Below are 10,186 nucleotides of genomic sequence, written 5' to 3'. Positions count from 1 at the left end.
GAAAGCTAGCTAGGTAGCTAGCCTAACGAAATGGAAAAGGTAGCTAGCTGTAATTGTTTATGGAATATCTTTTACACAAATAAACTATAGCCATTGGCTAGCAGACAACAGCTGACATCAACACAAAAAGCTAGTTAACGATAGCAAGTTCACGTCCAAATGCCAGGCCTACATTTTTTCGCAAAACATAACTGGTTAGTGTTGATGATAAGATTGGAGGAACTGGACTCGGTCATGAACCAGGACACGGTGGATTAAAGTATAAGTAAGGCTGTTTATTAACAGTGGAAAGTATTGCTCAGGCGTGCACGGGCTCGTTCACTTGACTCAGAGAGAGACAGCTGAAGCTCGCCCCGAAACATTGTGTGCATGAGATTTTTGTACATAGAATGACGTAGGTAGAATCGTCTTTGTTCTTGCTTCGGACTGGTTGGCGTGGAACGACAGGGCGGGGTCTGGTCCCGCTGTCACTTCTTCATTGGTGCAGAGCTGAGTTCTTTGTTCTCTGTGCTGGTGTGGGTGTGTTTGGGTGTGTGTATGTTCAATGTATCAACCCCATTGAACAACTTTGGGATGAATTGGAATGCAAGCCAGGCCTAATTGCCCGACCTCACTAATGCTCTTGTGGGTGAATTGCAATCCCAACTTCTAGTAGAAAGTCTTCCCAGAAGAGTGTAGTCTGTTATAGCAGCAAAGGGGGGACCAACTCCATATTAATGCCAGTGATTTTGGAGTGAGTTCGACGAGCAAGTGTCCAAAGTGTCCGCATCCATTTGGAATGAGATGTTTGATGAGCAGGTGTCCAAATACTTTTGGTCATGTAGTGTACAGTCTAAGTCAATCTTAAATGAATCATTGTTTATTATCAGCATGCTCTAGAGGTCAAAGTCAAACTTAGGAAGCATAAAGTACCGTTCTGAAGGTAGCTCCCTCAGGGCAGTCCCATTAGATCTCTTATATACTGGTTACAGACAGGTTACAGAGTTCATAGGGTTGGTTCCGGCATGTCTGGCACAGTCTCCTATCATAACTTATAGAACATGTTCTGGGCATTTTGACAGATGGTCCTGAGGAGGGGGTCATGTTCATGGTCATTCTGTTGTTCAGATCCTCAGAGTTCTTTGCCATGAGGTGCCATGTTGAACTTCCAGTGACCAGTCACTATGAGAGCGATGACACCAAAGTTAACACACCTGCTCCCCATTCACACCTGAGACCTTGTAACACTAATGAGTCACATGACACTGGTGAGGGAAAATGGCTAATTGGGCCCAATTTGGACATTTTCACTTAGGGGTGTACTCACTTTTGTTGCCAGTGGTTTAGACATTAATGGCCGTGTGCTGGGTTATTTTGAGGGGACAGCAAATGTACACCGTTATACAAGCTGTACACTCACTACTTTACATTGTAGCAAAGTGTAATTTCTTCAGTGTTGTCACATGAAAAGATACACCCAAATATTTACAAAAATGTGAGGGGTATACTCACTTTTGTGATATACTGTATATATGTGTGTATGTATATATATATATATGTATACAGTGGGGAGAACAAGTATTTGATAACCTGCAAAATCGGCAGTGTTTCCTACTTACAAAGCATGTAGAGGTCTGTCATTTTTTATCATAGGAACACTTCAGCTGTGAGAGGCGGAATCTAAAACAAAAATCCAGAAAATCACATTGTATGATTTTAAAGTAGTTAATTAGCATTTTATTGCATGACATAAGTATTTGGTACAGAAACCTTTGTTTGCAATTACAGAGATCATACGTTTCCTGTAGTTCTTGACCAGGTTTGCACACACTGCAGCAGGGCTTTTGTCCCACTCCTCCATACAGACCTTCTCCAGATTCTTCAGGTTTTGGGGCTGTCGCTGGGCAATATGGACTTTCAGCTCCCTCCAAAGATTTTCTATTGGGTTCAGGTCTGGGAACTGGCTAGGCCACTCCAGGACCTTGATATGCTTCTTACGGAGCCACTCCTTAGTTGCCCTGGCTGTGTGTTTTGGGTCGTTGTCATGCTGGAAGACCCAGCCACGACCCATCTTCAATGCTCTTACTGAGGGAAGGAGGTTGTTGGCCAAGATCTCGCGATACATGGCCCCATCCATCCTCCCCTCAATACGGTGCAGTTGTCCTTTCCCCTTTGCAGAAAAGCATCCACAAAGAATGTTTCCACCTCCATGTTTCACGGTTGGGATGGTGTTCTTGGGTTTGTACTCATCCTTCTTCTTCCTCCAAACACGGCGAGTGGAGTTTAGACCAAAAAGCCCTATTTTTGTCTCATCAGACCACAGTACCTTCTCCCATTCCTCATCTGGATCATCCAGATGGTCATTGGCAAACTTCAGACGGGCCTGGACATGCGCTGGCTTGAGCAGGGGGACCTTGCGTGCGCTGCAGGATTTTAATCCATGACGGCGTATTGTGTTACTAATGGTTTTCTTTGAGACTGTGGTCCCAGCTCTCTTCAGGTCATTGACCAGGTCCTGCCGTGTAGTTCTGGGCTGATCCCTCACCTTCCTCATGATCATTGATGCCCCACGAGGTGAGATCTTGCATGGAGCCCCAGACCGAGGATGATTGACCGTCATCTTGAACTTCTTATATTTTCTATTAATTGCGCCAACAATTGTTGCCTTCTCACCAAGCTGCTTGCCTATTGTCCTGTAGTCCATCCCAGCCTTGTGCAGGTCTACAATTTTATCCCTGATGTCCTTACACCCTCTTTGGTCTTGGCCATTGTGGAGAGGTTGGAGTCTGTTTGATTGAGTGTGTGGACAGGTGTCTTTTATACAGGTAACAAGTTCAAACAGGTGCAGTTAATACAGGTAATGAGTGGAGAACAGGGGGGCTTCTTAAAGAAAAACTAACAGGTCTGTGAGAACCTGAATTCTTACTGGTTGGTAGGTGATCAAATACTTGTCATGCAATAAAATGCTAATTAACTACTTTAAAATCATACAATGTGATTTTCTGGATTTTTGTTTTAGATTCCGCCTCTCACAGCTGAAGTGTACCTATGATAAAAATTACAGACCTCTACATGCTTTAAGTAGGAAAACTTGCAAAATCGGCAGTGTATTAAATACTTGTTCTCCCCAGTGTGTGTGTGTGTGTGCATACACACACACATACAGTTGAAGTTTACATACACTTAGGTTGGAGTCATTAAAACTCGTTTTTCAACCACTCCACAAATGTCTTGTTAACAAACTGTAGTTTTTGCAAGCCAGTTAGGACATCTACGTTGTGCATGACACAAGTCATTTTTCCAACAATTGTTAACGGGGAGATGGTTTAACTTTTAATTCACTGTATCACAATTCCAGTGGGTCAGAAGTTTACATGCACTAAGTTGACTCTGCCTTTAAACAGCTTGGCGAATTCCAGAAAATGATATCATGGCTTTAGAAGCTTCTGATAGGCTAATTGACATAATTTGAGTCAATTGGAGGTGTACCTGTGGATGTATTTCAAGGCCTACCTTCAAACTCAGTGGCTCTTTGCTTGAAATCATGGGAAAATGAAAAGAACTCCACCAAGACCTCAGAAAATTGCATTGTAGACCTCCATATGTCTGGTTCATCCTTGGGAGCAATTTCCATATGCCTGAAGGTACCACGTTCATCAGTAGAAACAATAGTACGCAAGTATAAACACCATGGCACCACGCAGCTGTCATACCACTCAGGAAGGAGACCCGTTCTGTCTCAGAGATTAACGTACTTTGGTGAGAAAAGTGCAAATCAATCCCAGAACAACAGCAAAAGGATCCTGTGAAGATGCTGGAGGAAACAGGTACAAAAGTATCTATATCCACAGTAAAATGAGTCCTATATTGACATAACCTGAAAGGCCGCTCAGCAAGTAAGAAGCCACTGCTCCAATACCGCTATAAATAAAACTAGACTACGGTTTGCAACTGCACATGGGACAAAGATCATACTTTTTGGAGAAATATCCTCTGGTCTAAAAATAGAACTGTTTGGCCATAATGACCATCGTTATGTTTGGAGGAAAAATGGGGAGGCTTGCAAGCCAAAGAACACCATCCCAACCATGAAGCACGGAGATGACAGCATCATGTTGTGTGGGTGGTTTGCTGCAGGAGGGACATTTATGTGGATATATTGAAGCAACATCTCATCAGTTAAAGCTTGGTCTTCCAAATGGACAGTGACCCCAAACATACATTTACATTTAAGTCATTTAGCAGACATACTTCCAAAGTTGTGGCACAATGGCTTAAGGACAACACAATCAAGGTATTGGAGTGCCCATCAAAGCCCTGACCTCAATCCTACAGAAAATGTGTGGGCAGAACTGAAAAAGCGTGTGTGCGCAAGGAGGCCTATAAACCTGATTCAGTTACACCAGCTCTGTCAGGAGGAATGGGCCAAAATTCACCTAACTTATTGTGGGAAGCTTGTGGAAGGCTACCTGAACCATTTGACCCAAGTGAAACAATTTAAAGGCAACGCTACCAAATACTAATCGAGTGTATGTAAACTTCTGACCCACTGGGAATGTGATGAAAGAAATAAAAGTTTAAATAAATCATTCTGACATTTCACATTAAAATAAAGTGGTGATCCTAACTGACAGGTAATTTTTACCTGGATTAAATGTCAGGAATTGTGAAAAACTGAGTTGAAATGTGGTCAAGGTTTATGTAAACTTCTGACTTCAACTGTGTGTGTGTACATTGAGGAAAGCTAAGCAATATGGTATCTGAAATAAGTCCACTTCTTTGCTCTATCAACTTAACTTTTTTTCGTCTGTTACATGTTCAAGGGGGAGGACGTATAATGCCTCCATGCAACGGTCTCTTTCAGCTCACAAGTCAGGCAGCACCCAATTTCATTGCCGTTTGCAGCAAATTTTTCTGTTGCAGTTTTTTTTCTTTCTACTTTACCGGTGTGCTCTACTGAACACAACCCAGGTCATCATGGTATGCTCTACTGAACACAACCCAGGTCATCATGGTGTGCTCTACTGAACACAACCCAGGTCATCATGGTATGCTCTACTGAACACAACCCAGGTCATCATGGTATGCTCTACTGAACACAACCCAGGTCATCATGGTGTGCTCTACTGAACACAACCCAGGTCATCATGGTATGCTCTACTGAACACAACCCAGGTCATCATGGTGTGCTCTACTGAACACAACCCAGGTCATCATGGTATGCTCTACTGAACACAACCCAGGTCATCATGGTATGAACACAACCCAGGTCATCATGGTGTCTACTGAACACAACCCAGGTCATCATGGTGTGCTCTACTGAACACAACCCAGGTCATCATGGTATGCTCTACTGAGGTCATCAACCCAGGTCATCATGGTGTCTCTACTGAACACAACCCAGGTCATCATGGTATGCTCTACTGAACACAACCCAGGTCATCATGGTGTGCTCTACTGAACACAACCCAGGTCATCATGGTATGCTCATCAGGTCATCATGGTGTGCTCTACTGAACATAACCCAGGTCAACAACCCAGGTCATCATGGTATGCTCACTGAACACAACCCAGGTCATCATGGTATGCTCTACTGAACACAACCCAGGTCATCATGGTATGCTCTACTGAACACAACCCAGGTCATCATGGTGTGCTCTACTGAACACAACCCAGGTCATCATGGTGTGCTCTACTGAACACAACCCAGGTCATCATGGTATGCTCTACTGAACACAACCCAGGTCATCATGGTATGCTCTACTGAACACAACCCAGGTCATCATGGTGTGCTCTACTGAACACAACCCAGGTCATCATGGTGTGCTCTACTGAACACAACCCAGGTCATCATGGTGTGCTCTACTGAACACAACCCAGGTCATCATGGTGTGCTCTACTGAACACAACCCAGGTCATCATGGTATGCTCTACTGAACACAACCCAGGTCATCATGGTGTGCTCTACTGAACACAACCCAGGTCATCATGGTGTGCTCTACTGAACACAACCCAGGTCATCATGGTGTGCTCTACTGAACACAACCCAGGTCATCATGGTGTGCTCTACTGAACAAAACCCAGGTCATCATGGTATGCTCTACTGAACACAACCCAGGTCATCATGGTATGCTCTACTGAACACAACCCAGGTCATCATCCTTTGTTTCTGACATGAATAGTAGTAGTTAGCACACACTTCTTGTGTCCAATTGTTTTATTTCATACAAGGTCATGAATGTGTACAAAGGTCATTTTTGTACAGATATACAGATACAGGAACAGAGTGAGAAAATATTATAAAACCGTATAAAATGTATTTGAAACCCTTCTGGTGTGCCTAGCCAGTGGTTTACCTATTCGCAAACAGTCGTCTAAAGTTGAATCCAACCAGTGGTATCTGTTGAGACTGATTCTTACACTCATATCAGTTTCTCTCTCTCATACCGCCACACTAACCAGCGTGACTACTGTCCATTCTCTGACCCCTATTGAAGACAATAAGTGTCCAAAATGGCATCCTATTACCTACGTAGTGCCCAGATTGGCTCTGACCAATAGTAGTGCACTAAAGGGAACAGGGTGTGGTTTCAGATAGGCCTACAGTGTATAATACTGAGTCAGCATGATCACACTATGACAATAACATTTGATTTGTTATTCTGAGGAGGGAAACTAGATCTGAACGTCAAATCATATCAGCTATTATTTCTACTGTAGCTAGCTAACATCTTATTATAAAGTTATAATACTCACTTTAAAAAGAAAAAAATGGAGAAGGGAATTCATAGCATTTCTCTATTTGTATTCTACCATTAGAGTATGTAGTAGTACAGTAGTAGTTTAACATATTCAAGCAACAATAACATTTTGTTTACAGTAGAATTACTTAGCAGACTGATCAAACATTTTTGAAAAGTGTAAATCAAAGAAAAACAACATTTGTGACATTCTGAAGAACAATATAACAAACAATATCCAGATAAAAGTGATACATGTTCCCTTTGCTTATAGCAGTGTTTTAGGATGATGGTTTAACCTGAAGCTGCATAGGAAACGACAGGCAGACAGAAGGCACAGTCCCCATGTTACTGGGCATACTGTTTCACGACTCCTAGACAATATGGTGTTATTTATGGTGGTCTATGGCCTGTACAGAAGCATTAGCTAATGTTTGCAGTTGTGTTTGATCACATTCATTGTACATCACTATGCATTTCCATGAGCTGCTAAACGACCCCTGCCTTAGCTGGAGGACACATGGCTGTAAGGTACCTCATTTCACTGCAAAGAAGATCGGTATGGACTGAACAAGAAAGAGTTGGTGATCGGCATATCTGACCGGGTTTCTGCAAGCCTTCATTCAATGCTCATACTTTAAGTTAGTAGTCTATCTATAGGATGTTCAATGTCAAATGTACAGTGTTTTCATCAAAGAATACTGAGGTCTATTATGGAAAAACATGATTTGTACAAATGAAAACAAATGGATTGGTCAAACAAACCGACACCTTTTAAACTGCAAGAAGACATTAACTATCTACAGGGCCTTGCAAAAGTATTCATACCCCTTGGCTTTCTTCACATTTTGTGTTACAAAGTGGGATTCAAATTGATAAAATTGTATTTTTTGGGGGGTCAACAATTGACTCAAAATACACCAATGTCAAAGTGGAAGATTTATTTGAAGATAAATAAAAGTAGATAACTAAAATATAGCCCCTTTGTTCAGGCCTAAATTAGTTTGATTTAACAAATAACACAAGTTGGCCCAGGAGCAGAAGGCAGATGTTTTACCCCAACCGATTGTGTTTTTTTGTTTTATCTGCGTTGTTTGACTTGTTTTTGTACATAATGTTTCCGTTACCGTCTTTTATGACCGAAAATGACTTCTAGACATCAGGACTGAGATTACTCACCACGGACTAGCAGAAACCTTTCTCTTCTTCCACAACTCTGATGAGCCCGAGGCTGAGGATATACGGCTCCCTCAGGAACAGGCCCCAGTGATCTGCGTGAAGAGGAGGTGGAGATAGAGGCCGGAGGGCGGGCTGCCTTCTGAGGAGATGGCGGCGATCGAATAAACCCTAACTCCCCGCAATTCTGCTCACAAACATGCAATCTTTGGACAATAAAATGGACGAGTCAAGGGACAACGGGACATTAACTACCAACGGGACATTAACTGTAGCATCATAAGCTTCACGGAGTCGTGGCTGAATGACAACAATATCAACATACAGCTGGCTGGTTATACTATGTACCGGCAGGATAGAACAGCAGCATCTGGTAAGACAAGGTGTGGTGGTCTATGTATTTTTGTAAACAGCTGGTGCACAATATCTAAGGAAGTCTCGAGCCATTGCTCATCTGAGGTAGTTTCTCATGATAAACTGCAGACCACATTACAACACAGGGGCCACTCAGGGGTGCGTGCTCAGTCCTCTCCTATACTCCCTGTTCACTCATGACTGCACGGCCAGGCACGAATCCAACACCATCATTAATTTTGTCGATGACACAACAGTGCTCGGCCTGATCACCGACAATGAGACGAGCCTATAGGGAGGTCAGAGACCTGGCCATGTGGTGCCAGGACAACAACCTCTCCCTCAATGTGATCAAGACAATTGAGATGATTGAGGACTACAGGAAAAATAGGACCGAGCACACCCCCATTCTCAACGACGGTGCTGCAGTGGAGCAGGTTGAGAGCTTCAAGTTCCTTGGTGTCCACATCACCAACGAACTAACATGGTCCAAACATACCATGACAGTCGTGAAGCATGCATGACAAAACCTATTCCCCCTCAGGAGACTGAAAATATTTGGCATGGGTCCTCAGATCCTCAAAATGTTCTACAGCTGCACCATTGAGAGCTTCACTGCCTGGTATGGCAACTGCTCGGCTTCTGACCACAAGGCACTACAGAGCGTAGTGCGAACAGCCCTGTACATCGCTGTGGCCAAGCTTCCTGCTATTCAGGACCTCTATACCAGGCGGTGTCAGAGGAAGGCCCTGAAAATTGTCAAAGACTCCAGCCACCCCAGTCATAGACTGTTCTCTCTGCTACCACACGGCAAGCGGTACCAGAGCACCAAGTCCAGGTCCAAGAGGCTTCTAAACAGCTTCCACCCCCAAGCCATAAGACTCCTGAATATTTAGTCAAATGGCTACCCAGACTATTCACATTGCCCCCCCACTGCCACTCTGTTGTCATATCTATGCATAGTCCCTTTAATTAACTCTACCTACATGTTCATACTACCTCAACTAACCGGTGCCCCCGCAGATTGACTCTGTACCGGCACCCCCCTGTATATATTGTTATTTTTTACTGCTCCTCTTTAATTACTTGTTACATTTCTCTCTTATTCTTATCCATATATTTTTTAACTGCATTGTCAGTTAGGGGCTTGTAAGTAAGCATTTCAATGTAAGGTCTACATCTGTTGTATTCGGTACATGTGACTAATAAAATTTGATTTGAAGTTATATGGACTTACTGTGTGTAATAGGGGTTGACATGATATTTTAGTGACTAACCCTTCCTCTGTACCCCATACATACACCATCTGTAAGGTCCTTCAGTCAAGTATTGAATTTCAAGCACAGATTAAATTACAAAGACCAGTGACCTTTTCGAAAGCCTTTTTCAGAAGGGCAGTGATTGGTAGATGGGTAACAATAGCAAATCAGACATTGAATATATATTTAAGCATGGTGAAGTTAATAAGTATTATGTGGATGGTGTATTAAACCACCCAGAGACATAAAAGATGCAGTCCTCCTTTTGAACTGAGCAGCAGGATTGAAACAGCTCAGGGATGTCACCATGGTGATTTTATGATGGGAGAAAACTGAGGTTGGCCAAACAACATTGTAGAGACTCCACAATAACGACTTACAATGGCAGATTGAAAAGAACAATACAAATATACAGAATAAAAATATTCCAAAACATGCATGTTGTATGCAACAAGGCACACAAGTTATACTTTTAAAAAAACACTGCAAAGCCTTACATTTGGGGCAAATCCAACAACACAGAGTAACTAACTGCCTCCTTATTTTTAAGCATGGTGGTGGCTGCATCATGTTATGGGTATGCTTGACGTCAGCAAATACTGGGCAGTTTTGCAGGATAAAAAGAAACGGGATGAAGCTATGTGCACATGCAAAATCCTTGAGGCTTCAGTCTGCTTT

Source organism: Oncorhynchus gorbuscha, unplaced genomic scaffold, assembly GCF_021184085.1.
Source record: "Oncorhynchus gorbuscha isolate QuinsamMale2020 ecotype Even-year unplaced genomic scaffold, OgorEven_v1.0 Un_scaffold_601, whole genome shotgun sequence".
NCBI lineage: Eukaryota > Metazoa > Chordata > Actinopteri > Salmoniformes > Salmonidae > Oncorhynchus > Oncorhynchus gorbuscha.
This window is presented reverse-complemented; position numbering follows the sequence as displayed.